The sequence below is a fragment of the Lagenorhynchus albirostris genome, chromosome 1 (genome assembly GCF_949774975.1).
Source record: "Lagenorhynchus albirostris chromosome 1, mLagAlb1.1, whole genome shotgun sequence".
Taxonomy (NCBI): Eukaryota; Metazoa; Chordata; class Mammalia; order Artiodactyla; family Delphinidae; genus Lagenorhynchus; species Lagenorhynchus albirostris.
In genome coordinates this window covers 54,888,767-54,906,306 of record NC_083095.1, presented here as the reverse complement: position 1 = coordinate 54,906,306, position 17,540 = coordinate 54,888,767, and the positions used below count along the sequence as shown (strand labels likewise).

General features: G+C 39.1%; 1 long non-coding RNA gene across 1 annotated transcript in view; it reads right to left on the bottom strand.

Annotated features, from left to right (window-relative positions):
* Positions 1-15,369, bottom strand: part of LOC132516854 (uncharacterized) — a 95,445-nt gene extending 80,076 nt beyond the window's left edge. The window contains exons 1-2 of the long non-coding RNA XR_009539488.1: positions 14,724-15,369; positions 11,890-11,940 (exon numbers count right to left, since the gene is read on the bottom strand). This is a non-coding gene — a long non-coding RNA (uncharacterized LOC132516854). The remainder of the gene's footprint in view (positions 1-11,889; positions 11,941-14,723) is intronic.
* Positions 15,370-17,540: the final 2,171 nt, after the last annotated feature.

The following is a 17,540-nucleotide window of genomic DNA, read 5'->3' as shown; positions in this document are numbered from 1 at the left end:
CTAAATATAAGGCCAGACACCATCAAATTCTTAGAGGAAAACATAGGCAGAACACTCTATGACATGAATCACAGCAAGATCCTTTTTGACCCACCTCCTAGAGAAATGGAAATAAAAACAAAAATAAACAAATGGGACCTAATGAAACTTCAAAGCTTTTGCACAGCGAAGGAAACCATAAACAAGACGAAAAGACAACCCTCAGAATGAGAGAAAATATTTGCAAATGAAGCAACTGACAAAGGATTAATCTCCAAAACATACAAGCAACTCATGCAGCTCAATATCAAAAAAACAAACAACTCAATCCAAAAATGGGCAGAAGACCTAAATAGACATTTCTCCAAAGAAGATATACAGATGGCCAAGAGGCACATGAAAAGCTGCTCAACATCACTAATTATTAGAGAAATGCAAATCAAAACTACAGTGATGTATCACCTCACACCCGTTAGAATGGGCATCATCAGAAAATCTACAAACAGCAAATGCTAGAGAGGGTGTGGAGAAAAGGGAACCCTCTTGCACTGTTGGTGGGAATGTAAATTGATACAGCCACTATGGAGAACAGTATGGAGGTTCCTTAAAAAACTACAAATAGAACTACCATATGACCCAGCAATCCCACTACTGGGCATATACCCTGAGAAAACCATAATTCAAAAAGAGTCATGTACCAAAATGTTCATTGCAGCTCTATTTACAATAGCCAGGACATGGAAGCAACCTAAGTGTCCATCAACAGATGAATGGATAAAGAAGATGTGGTACATATATACAATGGAATATTACTCAGCCTAAAAAGGAACGAAACTGAGTTATTTGTAGTGAGGTGGATGGACCTAGAGATTGTCATACAGAGTGAAATATGTCAGAAGGAGAAAAACAAATACCGTATGCTAACACATATATATGGAATCTAAAAAAAAAGAAAAAAAAATGGTCAGAAGAACCTAGGGGCAAGACGGGAATAAAGATGCAGACCTGCTAGAGAATGGACTTTAGGCTATGAGGAGGGGGAAGGGTAAACTGGGACAAAGTAAGAGAGTGGCATGGACATATATACACTACCAAACGTAAAATAGATAGCTAGTGGGAAGTAGCCGCATAGCAGAGGTTGATCATCTCAGTGCTTTGTGACCACCTAGAGGGGTGGGATAGGGAGGGTGGGAGGGAGGGAGATGCAAGAGGGAAGAGACATGGGGACATATGTATATGTATAACTGATTCACTTTGTTATAAAGCAGAAACTAACACACCATTGTAAAGCAATTATACTCTAATAAAGATGTTAAAAAAAAGAAATACTGCTGTTAAAAACACTGATGCTGAGAATCCAAGAGGCAGAGTCAAGATGGAGGTGTGGGAAGATGTGAGTTAGCATCTCCCCACAACTAGAGCACCCACCTACCCCTGGTGGGGTACTCTGACACCCAAGGAGATGGGAGGAACCCCAAAGTGAACCAGTAGGATGTAGGGAGACTGAGGGGGGAGGAGAAGTGGAGGCCAGACAGGATCAGCACCCCTGAAGCGGGCGCTGATAGTCACCCTAGTCCAGGAAGCATAGAGAGTCCCATACATGATAAACCCTAGGAAAAATACAACAACACACATATTAATCAAACTAACAAAAATTAAATTCAAAGAAAAAATATTAAAAGCAGCAAGGGAAAAGCAAAAAATAGCATACAAAGGAATCCCCATAAGGTTATCAGCTGATTTTTCAGCGGAAAGTCTGCAGGCCAGAAGGGAGTGGCAGGATATACTTAAAGTGATGAAAGAGAAAAACCTACAACCAAGATTACTCTACCCAGCAAGGATCTCATTCAGATTTGATGGAGAAGTCAAAAGCTTTTCAGACAAGCCAAAGCTAAGAGAATTCAGCACCACCAAACCAGCTTTACAGCAAATGCTAAACAAACTTCTCTAAGCAGGAAACACAAGAGAAGGAAAAGACCCACAAAAACAAACCCAAAACAATTAAGAAAATGGTAATAGGAACATACATATCCATAATAACCTTGAATGTAAATGGATTAAATGCCCCAAACAAAAGACACAGGCTGAATGAATACAAAAACAAGAGCCGTATATATGCTGTCTACAAGAGACCCACTTCAGACCTACGGACACATACAGAACGAAAGTAAAGGGATGGAAAAAGATATTCCATGCAAACGGAAATGAAAAGAAAGCTGGAGTAGCAAGACTCGTATCAAATAAAATAGACTCTAAAATAAAGATGGTTACAAGAGATAAGGAGGAACACTACATAATGATCAAAGGATCAATCCAAGAAGAGATATAACAATTATAAATGTTTATGTCCCCAACATATGAGCACATCAGTACATAAGGCAAATGCTAACAACCATGAAAGAAGAAATGGACAGTAACACAATAATAGTAGGGGACTTTAACACCCCACTTACACCAATGGACAGATCATCCAAACAGAAAATAAATAAGGAAACACTAGCTTTAAATGACACAACAGACCAGATAGATCTAATTGATATTTATAGAACATTCCACTGGAAAGTTGCAGAATACATTTTCTTCTCAATTGCACATGGGACATTCTCCAAGATAGATCACATCTTGGGTCACAAATCAAGCCTTGGAAAATTTAAGAAAATTGAAATCATATAAAGCATCTTTTCTAACCACAACGCTATGAGATTAGAAATCAATTACAGGAAAAAAACTGTAAGAAACACAAATACATGGAGGTTAAACATTGTGCTACTAAATACCAAGAGATCACTGAAGAAACCAAAGAAGAAATTTTAAAATACATAGAAACAAACGACAATGAAAACATGATGACCCAAAACCTATGGGACACAGCAAAAGCAGTTCTAAGAGGGAAGTTTACAGCAATTCAATCTCACCTCAATTAATAAGAAAAATCTCAAATAAACAATCTAACCCTACACTTAAAACAACTAAAGATCAATAAAACTAAAAGCTGGTCCTTTGAGAAGATAAACAAAATTGATAAGCCCTTAGCCAGACTCATCAAGAAAAAAAGGAGAGGATGCAAATCAATAAAATTAGAAATGAAAAAGGAGAAATCACAACAGACACTGCAGAAATACAAAAGATTATAAGAGACTACTACAAACAACTATATGCCAGTAAAATGGACAAGCACAAAGAAATGGATAAATTCTTGGAAATGTACAATTTTCCAAGACTGAACCAGGAAATGTTAGGAAATATAAACAGACCTATCACAAGTAGTGAAATTGAAACTGTAATTAAAAATCTTCCAACAAACAAAAGTCCAGGACCAGATGGCTTCACGGGCGAATTCTATCAAACATTTAGAGAAGAGCTAACACTGATCCTTTTCAAACTCTTCCAAAAAATTTCAGAGGGAGAAACACTCCCAAATTCATTCTACAAAGCCACCATCACCCTGGTACCAAAACCAGAAAAAGATATCACAAAAAAAGAAAATTATAGACCAATATCACTGATGAACATAGATGCAAAAATCCTCAACAAAATACTAGCAAACAGAATCCAACAACACATTAAGAGGATCATACACCAAGACCAAGGGGGATTTATCCTAGGGATGCAAGGATTCTTCAATATACACAAAGTAATCAATGTGATACTCTACATTAACAAATTAAGAAATAGGGCTTCCCAGGTAGCGCAGTGGTTGAGTCCACCTGTCGATGCAGGGGACACGGGTTTGTGCCCCGGTCCAGGAGGATCCCGCATGCTGTGGAGCAGCTAGGCCTGTGAGCCATGGCTGCTGAGCCTGCGCATCCGGAGCCTGTGTTCTGCAGCAGAAGAGGCCACAACAGTGAGAGGCCCACATACCGCAGGAAAAAAAAAAAAAAGAAATAAAAGCCATATGATCATCTCAAAAGATGCAGAAAAAGCTTTTGACAAAATTCAACACCAATTTATGATAAAAACTCTCCAGAAAGTGGGCATAGAGGGAACCTACCTCAACATAATAAAGGCTATATATGACAAACCCACAGCAAGCATCATACTCAATGGTGAAAAACTGAAAGCATTTCCACTAAGATTAGGAACAAGACAAGGATGTCCACTCTCACCACTCTTATTCAACATAGTTTTGAAAGTCCTAGCCACAGCAATCAGAGAAGAAAAATAAAAGGAATACAAATTGGAAAAGAAGAAGTATAACTGTCACTGTTTGCCAATAACATGATACTATACATGTTAAAATCCTAAAGATGCCACCAGAAAACTATTAGAACTAATCAATGAATTTGGTAAGGCTGCAGGATACAAAATTAATGCACAGAAATCTCTGGCATTCCCATACACCAACAATGAAAAATCAGAAAGAGGCATGAAGGAAACACTCCCATTTACCACTGCAACTAAAAGAATAAAATACCTAGGAATAAACCTGCTTAAGGAGTCAGAAAACTATAAAACACTGATGAAAGAAATCAAAGATGACATAAACAGATGGAGAAATATACCATGTCCTTGGATTGGAAGAATCAATATTGTGAAAATGACTATACTACCCATAGCAATCTACAGATTCAAACTACCAATGGCATTCTTTACAGAATTAGAACAAAACATTTTACAGTTCGTATGGAAACATAAAAGACCCCAAATAGCCAAAGCAATCTAGAGAAAGAAAAACGGAGTTGGAGGAATCAGGCTCCTTGACTTCAGACTGTACTACAAAGCTACAGTAATCAAGACAGTATGGTACTGACACAAAAACAGAAATATAGATCAATGGTACAGGATAGAATGCCAAGAGAAACCCAAGCACATATGGGCACTTAATTTACAACAAAGGAGGCAAGAACATACAATGAAGAAAAGACAGCCTCTTCAATACGTGGTGCTGGGAAAACTTGACAGCTGCATGTAAAAGAATGAAATTAGAACACTACCCAACAGCATACACAAGAATAAACTCCAAATGGATTAAAGACTTAAATGTAAGACCAGACACTATAAAACTCTTAGAGGAAAACATAGGAAAAACACTCTTTGACGTAAACCACAGCAAGATCTTTTTTGACCCACCTCCTAGAGTAACGGAAATAAAAACAAAAATAAACAAATGGGACTTAATTAAACTTAAAAGCTTTTGCACAGCAAAGGAAACCATAAACAAGACCAAAAGACAACCCTCAGAATGGGAGAAAATATTTGCAAATGAAACACAAACAAAGGATTAATCTCCAAAATATACAAACAGCTCATGCAGCTCAATATCAAAAAAACAAACAGTCCAATTAAAAAATGGACAGGGGCTTCCCTGGTGGCGCAGTGGTTGAGAGTCCGCCTGCTGATTCAGGGGACATGGGTTCGTGCCCCGGTCCGGGAGGATCCCACATGCCCCAGAGCGGCTGGGCCCGTGAACCATGGCCGCTGAGCCTGCGTGTCCGGAGCCTGTGCTCCGCAACGGGAGAGGCCACAACAGTGAGAGGCCCGTGTACCGCAAAACAAAACAACAAAAAGAAAATGGGCAGAAGACCTAAAGGGACATTTCACCAAGACAAACAGATGGCCAAGAGGTACCTGAAAAGATGCTCAACATCACTAATTATTAGAGAAATGCAAATCAAAACTACAATAAGGTATCACCTCACGCCACTCAGAATGGCCATTATCAGAAAAGCTAGAAACAATAAATGCTGGAAAGGGTGTGGTGAAAAGGGAACCCTCCTGCACTGTTGGTGGGAATGTAAACTGATACAACCACTATGGAAAACAGTATGGAGTTTCCTTAAAAAACAAAAAATAGAACTACCATATGACCCAGCAATCCCACTCCTGAGCATATACCCTGAGAAAACCATAATTCACAGAGACATGTACCATAATGTTCATTGCAGCACTATTTATAATAGCCAGGACATGGAACCAACCTAAATGTCCATCGACAGATGAATGGATAAGGAAGATGTGGCACATATATACAATGGAATATTAGCCATAAAAAAAAAGGAATTGAGTCATTTGTAGTGAGGTGGATGGACTTAGAGTCTGTCATACAGAGTACAATAAGTCAGAAAGAGAAAAACAAACACCATTTGCTAATGTATATTTATGGAATCTAAAAAAAAAAATGGTACTGATGAACCTACTTGCAGGGCAGGAATAAAAAGGTAGACATAGAGAATGGATTGACATAGAGTGGGAGAGCGAAGCTGGGGCTAAGTGAGAGTAGCATCAACATATATACACTACCAAATGTAAAATAGTTGGCTGGTGGGACGCAGCATAGCACAGGGAGATTGGTGCGGTGCTTTGCAATGACCGAGAGGGGTGGGATAGGGAGGACAGGAGGGAGGCTCAAGAGGAAGGGGATATGGGGACATGTGTATGCATATTGTTGATTTGCTTTGTTGTGCAACAGAAACTAACACAGTATTGTGAAGCAATTATACTCCAATAAAGATCTATTAAAAAAAATCCAGAAGCCATGAAAGTAGATGATATATACGATTACATTAAAAGATAAGCATTGTGCCTGGCTAAAGCAACTAAGTACAAAGTCAAAGGGCCACTGACCAACTAGGAAAAATATTTGCAACTCATATTACAAACAAAGGGCCAATGTCTCAAATATATCAATATAAACAGCTTCCAAAAGTTGATAAGGATAAAGAACAACTTAAAAGAAAAATCAACAGGGCTTCCCTGTGGCGCAGTGGTTAAGAATCCGCCTGCCAGTGCAAGGGACAGGGGCTCGATCCCCGGCCCTGGAAGATCCCACATGCCGCGGAGCAACAAAACCTGTGCGCCACAATTACTGAGCCTGAGCTCTATAGTCCATGGGCCACAACTACTGAAGCCCAAGTGCCTAGAGCCCAAGCTCCGCAACAAGTGAAGCCACCACAATGAGACGCCTGCGCACCACAATAAAGAGTAGCCCTCGCTCACCGCAACTAGAGAAAGCCCACGCACAGCAACGAAGACCCAACGCAGCCAAAAATAAAAACAAATAAATTAATTAATTTAAAAAAAGAAAAATCAACAAAGATAGTTCAGAGCAAATAAAATTCAAATGGCTTTCAAACATTTGAAAATATGCTTAATATTAATCAAAATAAGAGACATGCAAATTAAAACAAGCTATCATTTTTATCTATTGGATTGTAAAAAATCTGACATATTTTATACGCTACACTATGGGGAAACAAGCCTTCTTGTACATTACTGGCAGGAGTGCATATTGTCCTCCACTAGAGGACAATTTGGTAATATCTATCAGAATTACAAATGAATTTTCAGTAATCCCACTGCTGGGACTTTATTCTTTATATATAACTGCATGCATACAAAATATACAAGGTTACTCATTGTAATGTTCTTGTAATAGCAAAAGGTTGGGGGAAACACTCAAGAACTCATCAACAGGGACATATGTCACATCCATAAGATGGCATGTTAGACAACTGTGGGGAAAAAATTAGGAAGTTCTTTGTGTACTGATAGGGAAAGATCTCTAACACATATTGCTGAGTGAAAAACATAAGGGCTGAACAGTTGGCTACCTATTGTGTAAGAAAGGGGGAAATATTTGCTTGTATTTGCACAAAGAAGTTTTGGAAGACTAGGTGAGAAACTGAAAAAAAAAGCATCTGTGTTAGAGGAGTAGGATGGGCTTGAGAAGGGAGGAAATGGAGTGAATAGGAATAGCAGTGTTTTGGTATTTGGACTATGGGACTGTATTACCTAATTAAAACTATTTTTTGAAGAGAAAAAACAAAAACGAAAACACTGATGCCTGGTGTCCTAACCCAGAGAATCTAATTCAATATGTCTCAGGTATGGCCTGTGTATGGAAATTTAAAATTTTCACCCCATTATTCAAATGTATAGCCACAGGCCCCTGAAATCCATACAAAGGGTTGTATCACTATATCACTGAATGATCTGGGAAAGATCATTCTTTCAACAGTCAGTATTCACTCTGAGGCAGATACCGTGCTGGATGCTGGGACACAGATAAATAAGACAAGGTCTCTATCCTCAAGGAGCTTACTTCTTCATGGAAGTGTCAGACATAAAACAGACAATCACAATATCTTTAATAAGTCTTGTGATAGTGATATAACCCAGATGCCAACCACACTACCACCCCTTCCAGTTTAAAGGATGCCATTTGTTAATGGTCACAGTATTCAGAATAGTTGGTCCTATTTTCTCCACAGCAGGGGAATTTGTCTCCAGGACCTCAGAGCTGTGGTTCTGTAGACTCTGCTGCCACTAAGAGCCAAGAGGGTTTCTCCATCACAGTCCACTCTGTAGGTAGATGCTCCCTTCCCTCTTGAGATCCAGGATGAAATGAGAAACAACAAAACACCCTCAAGTAGACACTGTTCTTTGGCTACTACAGACATCCTCCCCACCCACCACTACCATTTCTTCCCTCTGTGTAACCAGAACATCAATTTTGTGTTTAGGTAAATATCAGGGAATTCAGGCTTCCCTCTGTGGGTCCAGGAGTTGAATCATGATCAATTTGTAGCAGTCATGGTAATACTTTCCCTTGACAGATAAGGTCTTTCCCAGCCACCTTTGTAACTAGTGGTGACAACGTGACACAGTTCTGGCCAATAGGATAGAAGGGGAAGTCTGAGAGTGGGTGCCTAGAAAGATGTATCCATGACAGGAGAAAGAAAGGTTTTAGCCCTTTTCTCCTTTTTCCTGTCTTAAAAGAAAATGTAACGTCTGGAACTAAGGCAGACATCTTGAGACCATGAGGCAACAAGCACAAGCACAAAAAACAACATGCTGAGAAGAAAGAGTGAAAGAACCTGAGTCCTGAAACCTTACTGAGCCTCTGCTCCAGCCCAGGACAGACATCATCCTGACCTCTTACCTTATGCAAAAAATAAAACCCTGTTTGTTTAAGTTACTCTTCATTGGGTTTTCTGCTACCATCAAAATCATGATTAACTAATACACAGTCCTTCCTTCCTTGTCACTTTGTCCTCTGAGCCTCCAGAAGACTAACATATTAGAGAGCAATGTAATTACGAAGCTCTTTACTGAAGGGAAGTTCAAAAGAGAAATACCACGCAGGATGGACAAAATTAGCATCCCGGTTAATCTGGACTTTTACATGCACCATATAAGTGAGGCATCTCAAGATGTTTGCCTTCATCCCTCACAAGGAAGGTGACCACCTTGTAGTTCCCTCTGATTCTGATCAGGCCCACTGCCCTGAGGTTCACAGACCTGCTGTGGGTAGGGAGAGTGTTGCAACTGTTAAACTAAAAAACTACATTTCCCAGGATCCCCTTCCCTGTATGGTTCTGAGGTAGGTTGTACAAAAGAAGAACTTGCATGAGATTTGAAAGGCAGGAGTAAAGCAGTGACCACTACTCTCTGAAGGTCATTGTTGATAGATACAGAGACGGGCAGATGTAGAAGGAACCAGCAGATTCTATTTTATCTTCACTCTGCTCTGATCCGTGTCCAACTTTTCTTCCCAAATGCTGACATTTTTGACTGCAGGCCCACCACTGGACATTTGGCTGCAGGGTCACCAGAGGCAGTAGCTACACAGAGGCAAGAGCCCACCATAGACCGTCCTTTTCACTGTCCCACTCTGCTTGCTAGACATGCTTAGCTTCTCAGAGGGACCAGTGAGTCATTTCTTTTCTGATCCAGCAACTCCCTTTCCAGATCTTCACTTGCCCAGCTCTTCAATTGTATAGGTCTAATTCCTATAATAATTCCCTTATCCCATACGCTCTGCTCCCCTAACTGATATGCCTGGCCACCCACTCCCTACTTCACACGTATAAAAGCCATTCTCAATTTCTTCCTCACATCAGGTGGTGATATTACCCCCATCCTACTGCAGTTCTTTAACCAAAGCGAACATGTGTCCCCCAATTCTAGCTCCAGTTTTCCTCCTGCGAGAGTGGCAAGCCTGCTGATTCTCTTACTAGGGTACCAATTAAATAAGCACTTTTCTCAGTGACAAACATTAGCTTTCCCTGGAGACAAATAAGTCTCCAACGTAGAAAAAAGAACATTTCTCTGGTAGTAGCACTCTGGCTTGCCATGAAGAAACAACGGGCAACCCATTTTCACTCAGAACACTGGGGTTCTGTTCAGCTGGGCTGCGACAAGGCAGAGAGAGTCACACAGCTGCATCCTGCCTCCCAGGTAATGGCCCCAGCTCAGGTTGTATCCTTTTGAGCTAGAGTCTCTCTCTCATGAAAAGGTTGGGGGAGGGAGTTATTTGGCAATCCTCCCACCACAGAGTGGGAAATGAGGAAACTCCAAAGATAGAGTGACAAATGTAGCTGAAGAGGTCTAGAGAAGGTTTCACATGCATAGGTGGTTACGCTTTAGCTAGGGCCTAAGGCAGGGAGAATTATTTTCAAGGACAGTATCCCCCGCTATCTGACTCAAATCATTCCTGAGTCCACATATTAAGGAAGAGTGAGAATAAGAAGGGGATACAGCAGTATCTGAGCCTACCCCAATTCCTGTTTCAGACAAATTGAAATGAAGAAGGAGAAAAGTTTTCACAGCAGTTCAGTAAAATATCAACCTTGTTTTCTTCCATAAAATTTCTAGCCACAGATTTTTAAACGCTAGAATCCAATGACTCATAACCCACAATCATTTTGTAAAATAATAAATGTTAGCACGGAAACCTCTTCACAACCATTTTTCTGAGGGGGAGACAAGAACTGTCATTTAGACCTTTCTTTCTCAAATTCCAAAGCTGCCCCAAAATGGGTATACCTTGACCTCCAGAATAAAAAAGTGACATCAAAAGCAAACTATTTCTCCACCGTCTTTTCAAAGGAAACAGCAATTGTTTAAAAATTAAGACTTAAATTTAGGTTTCCTTAAAGACAGATAGCACTTTAACATGTAAAAGAGATCATAAAGTTCTGCCGTAAAATTAACTTTTATCCCAGTGAACTTTTCTTAAGCTGCTGAAATATTGCCATAAAAGGTCAAATCGTTAGTAAACTCTAGAGAGCAAGATTGTTCAAATAACGTTCAGATTGAAATCGGCAAATAATGTACTTTCCATTTGAGTAGGATGAGACTGGAGTGGGCAGAAGAGGATAAAATGCAGCTGGGGAAAGTCATTTAAATGTAACCAATATGGATCTCATTCAACAAACTCACATGTGAAAGAAAAATCACTTCTATTTACTATGGGTCAATATAATTTTTGGCCAGGAGAAAACCTGAGGCGCTCTCAATGCTCCCACACACACTACCGGGGCTGAGCCAAGGCTCCACGGTCTTACCTAACACCAATGCAGAAGGAAGGTCACTCTAGACATTGGGCATCTGCCTGAACAGTTCACGTCCATGAGCTGATCTTCACAGTTTCCTTCAAATCCAACAGCCCTCTCCAGCTTTCTTGTCACAAATGGGACATGAGAGTCTGCTGAGGCTGGAAACCCAGCACTGGGTGCTGTCTCCCTGCTCACACAAACTCCCCTCTTTAGCCTGGCTACACCTTTGGAAAAGAGGCCAGAGCAGTGCACCCTACAAACCATACCCCATGGATCCCCTTCTCCTTTCAGTCTCAAATGGTATCCCCATGCTCCCTCCAGCTTCTCTGGGACACCCTGACTCTTCCTTCAAACCCTGTCATCCCTCTTTTTTAACAAAACACTTTGGTGGCTGCTACAGTCTGACTGTTTGTATCCTCCCCACCCCCCAGCCAAAACACATATGCTGAAACTTAATACCCAATGTGATGGCATTAGGAAGTGGGGGCCTTTGAGACATGATTAAGTCGTGAGAGTGGAGCCCTCGTGAATGGGATTGAGCTCTTAAGAACAGAAGCCCCACAGAGCTCCCTGGCCACTTCTACTGTGTGGGTTACAGCAAAAAGAGAGTCATCTAGAAACAGGTTCTTACCAGACACCAAATCTGTCAGTACCATGATCTTGGACTTCCAAGCCTCCAGAACTGTGAAAAATAATAGTTATTGTTTATAAGCCACTCAGTTTATGGTATTTTAGTTACAGCAGCCTGAATAAACTAAGACAGTGACTGATTAAACCCAGAATCTAAGTCATTACCTAAACTAATTTCCTCCCCCCAGAAGCCTCAATCCCTCAACTTTCACTCCTTTACTTGCTTTGTTTTCTTTATAGCACTTTTTTGAAAATCAGATATTTGTATTTCTAATTGTATAGCTCTTCCTATACATTTCTCCCTAGATATCTTTCTATTCATTTATATAAAATGTAAACTAATATCTAGAATAATGCCTGATCTGTGATAGACACTTGATAAATAGCCATTGAGTAAGTGTTGAACACACAATTTAGCCACCAAACAACTAGTTTTCTTGTCTTCATGAGCAGAGAGTGTTTAATCACCAAACCCTCCCTGGAGGCAAAGGAAGATATTTGTTTCACATCCGTCTAGCACACTGAGTTGAAGGGGAAAAAAATACGTTTCCATGTTTAAAATAGTCTGAATGTTCTCCTCTTGCCACATGTGTTTTCAGGATAAACAACTATTATGTGGCCTCAGGTCTCCAGGAAGCTCTCATATTGTCCTGCAGCTAATTTGTTGCAGGCCTGAGGACCTCATTTTCTCCCCATGACATGCAGTGGGAGAAACATGTGAAACCTGGGAGGAAGGGAAGAGGAGGAGGACAGAGGGAACTCCTGATCTTGCTGTTTATCCTCTACTTCTGTTATATTTCAATCATTAAAATATATCATGGGGTTCCGGGAAATTATATGAAAACCTTTTTGTTCAGAACAGTTAAACTAATCAGTTAAAGGAAGAAAATACATAAGAATTAAATTAAAAAATTGTAATTGACAGATGGGAAAGAAATCGTCAAGAGGAAAAGGTCTGTTAAAAAATATATTCTCATTAGTTGACTTTTATCTAGTCTATAGAAGAGAAAAGTAGGACTCTATTTCACAAAAAAGTGAGATGTCATGTCTCTTTATCACTGTGTGATTGCAGTTATAATGCATTCATCATGCTTGTTGACTCAAGTCATTACATCCTAATATGGATTAGCTAAATTGTTGGAACACAGATGCACACTCCAAGAGAGCATGAATTTTAAAATTCAATTTTATATTACATTTCTTGAGAAGTTTTTACTGTGATTTGAAATCCACCCTGGAAGAGCATAGTAGAATATTCTGCCCATTTGTATTTTATGTGACAAAACCAACAGGTTCACCATTTATTCCTAACTAAAATTGAATTGTCTGAGAATTGCAATAACTGTCAGCCTCTAAAGAGCTTATCTCATGTCTCACAGTTTAATTGGATTGTTTTCTGAAACAGTCTTTCCTTTTCAATTTCATAAAGACCATAAATGCTTATGTTATTGTTCTTTTGTTCTCTTTCCTCAGAACTTTGTTCATTTTAATTTTTAGTCATAGTGGCCTAAGATGACCCTGCTTTTCCTTCTAATCCAAAATTCAAGTAAACTGCAACTGTGGAACCATTTGACATCTTTCCATCTATGACTGCGTGAATAAGATAAGAAGGACCTTAATAAGGAAAGCAATTAGTGAATCATTTACATTTGCAAGTGATCAAAATCATAAAGTGGCAAAGCAAATTTCATTTGACAAATAAATGATTCTTAAGCTATGAACCTGAAGCTGGACCAGTTATCAAAAAATCAAAGCAGAAAATGACAGGAGGCATTATTTAGTCGTGCCAAACTCCCAACTGTAAGTGCTCTGACCTGAGATAGCCCTGGGGTAGCAAATGAACTACTCAACAAAATTTACTCTAAAGGAAGTGTATATAGTGATGAATACTTCTTGGGCATTAAAAACTAAAATAAGATTATACTGGAAAAACTGTCATCCATAAATACATCATAATTTGTTGAAGCCCTAATCATGCTTAGCACTATATTAGGCGCTATGGTAATACAAAATTTTTTAAACTTGGTTTAAAATATCGTTATAGCACAAATGTAAAAAAGAAAGCAGAAAAAAGGTTTTAAATATTCTTTTATCATCAAAACATATGTCATAAAGAGTGGAATCCAAGCAGCACATCTAGATACACATATAGCTACAAATATGATTTCAATTATACACACACACACACACACACACAAATATTAATTAACAGCAACCATCTCTGGGTGGTGGAATGAGAAATTTTCATTTTATTCTTTATACCTTTACAAGTTTACAAAATACTACAATAACTGCATATTACCTTGGTAATCACAGACATAAAAGCATATTTAAGTCATCTTAACTCTCTAAATGATATCTACCTAATCTAGGATTCTTATATCCCAACTATCAAAAAGATGCTTCATATACTATATATTAAATACATACTAAACCTAGGGTATTAAGACTATAACCTCGTCACAGCCTCCGGGAAAATGTAATTCATCCCCTGCCCTATTTATTATTCTCATGAGAATCCGAAGCTCCCCACCCCTCCCCCACCAACACACACACCAGAATGCAGGCAAGCAAATTCTCCACTTCTTTACACTTGGAAGGCAATGTTTAAATCGCAAAATCTTCATTAGATAATTTTAGGTAAGACACCCTTGAGATACCTCCAAATTTCACTATAGAGGACTACCATCTGCCAATCAAGGGCCAGGTTAGGCTCTTTAGGGGCCTAAATAAACATTGAAGATATTAGATCCTTCATATGTAATTTTTCAAAGTGATACAAAAATCACATATACACTAAAATTAAAGTCGCCTCTGTCTAAATGTTCTACTTACAAAGTTCGGGTTCAGAATTCTCTTTTCAGTAGTGGAGGCAGATGGTTTTTTGCTGATGCCCTAAGCAAGTCCATTCTCTATCCTTTGCCTAATCCATCCGTGCACTTAAACACTGATCAGCTCTGCTCCCCTACTCGATTCTGTAGTAAAAGACTGCAGGTTAGGGAATTGAATTACCAGCCCATTCTCTATTCGTATAAATATCCCACCTCAAAAGTCAAGGTTTTCAAATCAACAATAAAAACACATTTTGTAAATTCTTTTTCTTCCTGTCTGAAGCACATCACACAAAGCCCTTTCTACAAGGTCAGATGCCAACTCATACGTCACTCCCCTTGTTTCCATCCCTTACAAAAAAGCATTCATTTACTCACAAAACAAACTAAATGAAAGACTTGAATAATTTGGAATAACTTATCCCAATCTAGCTATAGAAACACCTAAGTAATGATAATTAAAATATATAAGTATGTATGTTTGTTTATATATGTTTTAGACATTTTAAGACTTGATTTTGAATTAAGAAAGATGCTACCAACAGAGAGCTCGTGTTTCAGGAAGCAGAGACTTCAGAACGAAAACCAAGACTGAATCCAGCTGTCTGAAATCACTGATTGTCAGCAGCTTGAGACGGGTTTGTGTTGTACTCCGTGTTTGTTAGCAGCTATAAATTTTCAAGTGCAGCTAACACCTAAAGAGAAGGAGAGAGCTTTCAATGCTACTATTTAAGCTTAATTGACAATAAAGAAAAAGGGAAATGTAGCTTTATTTGTAATCTGAGAGACCATACACACAAAAGAGAATATGTTCCTACCATTATGCACTCATAGTAGCAGTAACTAAAGAATTCAGAACCAAGGGGTTCAGGAATTCAAGAGTCCATTAGGTAGAGGGAAGTATTACATCTACAGACACTGGCCTCCCTTTCATTTGAGGTGGATGTTTGTTACGTGTCCTATTTAATATGGAATAAATAAGACACACTGTGGGCCCCAGGTCAGCCAGAGAGGGTCTGCAGCTGTCACCTTCATTGCCACCTTAGCTATGAGGCAGAACTGCCAGACGATTTTTTCTATGTGGCTCTAAGAGATCTTCAAGTCATACCTTCAAAAGGAACTGACAGGTAATTGCCTCTAACCCAATTCTCTTTCATCACCAAATGGATTTTGAAATATAATTCAGACTTTTCTTTATGTTTTAATCCAACAAAACTGCTTTCAGAAATGCATTAGCACACATAAACGTTGTTTTATTAACGTACTTATATTAATGTACTTTTATTAATGTACTTAATACTTATACTAGTTCAGCCTCCACGTATGTGTTTATATTGTTATTATCAGACTGAGTCCATAAAGAGGGCTGACTTTATACTTAGGCAAAATCCAGGTTGCCACCTGGTATAATGTGAGGTGTGTGCTAAATGGCTCAATTTTTCAAAATTACTCCTCTTTGCCATGAGGGCTAGAAAGTTCCACCATTTAAAATTTGCTGAATACCGGAGCTTCCTTAGAATACCCTTGGAGACAATTATAATTCCCAAGAACTAGTCGTTAAACAATATAAAGCCAGTTATTTATAAAAATAATTTTTCATGTACAATAAAATTTTCTATTTGATTAGAGACTATAAGTTATTGGACTTCCTTATCAATGAACAGTTTAAAAACCAAAAACGAAAAAAAATAACCAATCACTTATATTGAAGTATCAATACCAGAGCTGCCAAATATTGGACTTCCTTATCAATGAACAGTTTAAAAACCAAAAACAAAAAAAATAACCAATCACTTATATTGAAGTATCAACACCAGAGCTGCCAAATTCAATGGGCTTTTCTCTGTTCTTATCTTATTCTACTTTCCAGTACTATTTTCCAACATCAATCCCTCTCTTCTCTGTTTCCATGACTCCAATCCCTCCAGGTTTTCTCACTGGTCATTTCTCCTCCATCTACTTCCTGGCTATTCCTCTAAATTTTGAAGTGCCCAAGGGTTACTCCTGGGCACCCTTCTCTGTCTTCATTCTCTAAGTGATCTCATCAATTTTCATAGATTTATAGACTATTCGAGTGTTAGTGATTCCCAAATTTACATCTCTAGCTCAGACCTTTTTCTCTGAGCTCCAGACTCAGACAAAAACAGGCCATTTGAAACCTTTAGTCACAGGTCTTACAAACCTCCCAAACTTAACATATTCAAAATGGGAGTTTTCGCCATTTTATCTATCAGTTGAACAGGGTAGCACCAGCATCCCATCCAGTTACTAAAGCCAGAAACCAAAGAGTCATCCCTGAATTCCCCACTTTCTCTCATGCCTTTCAACCAAAAATAGATCTTGACTCTACCCACACGTCTTTTGTTGCTCTGTGCCCGTAGCATACCAGGTGACCATTACCTCTTAGCTAGATTCCTGCAACTGCCTCCTCCTTGCTCTCCCTTCTACCACTGCCCCACGCAGAAACAAAAGCAACCCTGACACATATTTTGAACCAGCCATTTCCTTTCTTAAAACCTTTCCATGGCTTCCTGGTTCACGTGGAATAAACCTTCCCACAATGTCTTATAAAATCAAACCCTCACCTATGTCTTCACTACTCTCCACCTTTGCTCTGAGACCTCCAGCCACTCCCACTGTAGCTCATAAAGCTCTTTTCCACCTCAGAACCTTTGCATATGCTAGTGGTATGGGTGGATTCCAGATATATTTTGGAGATGAGTTTAAGGACATGAGAAAAAGGGGAGATTCAAGGACAACTCCTGACTGGTCTTCCACTCTTCACGTGACTCTCCAGGTGGCTAGCTCCTTCTCATCCTTT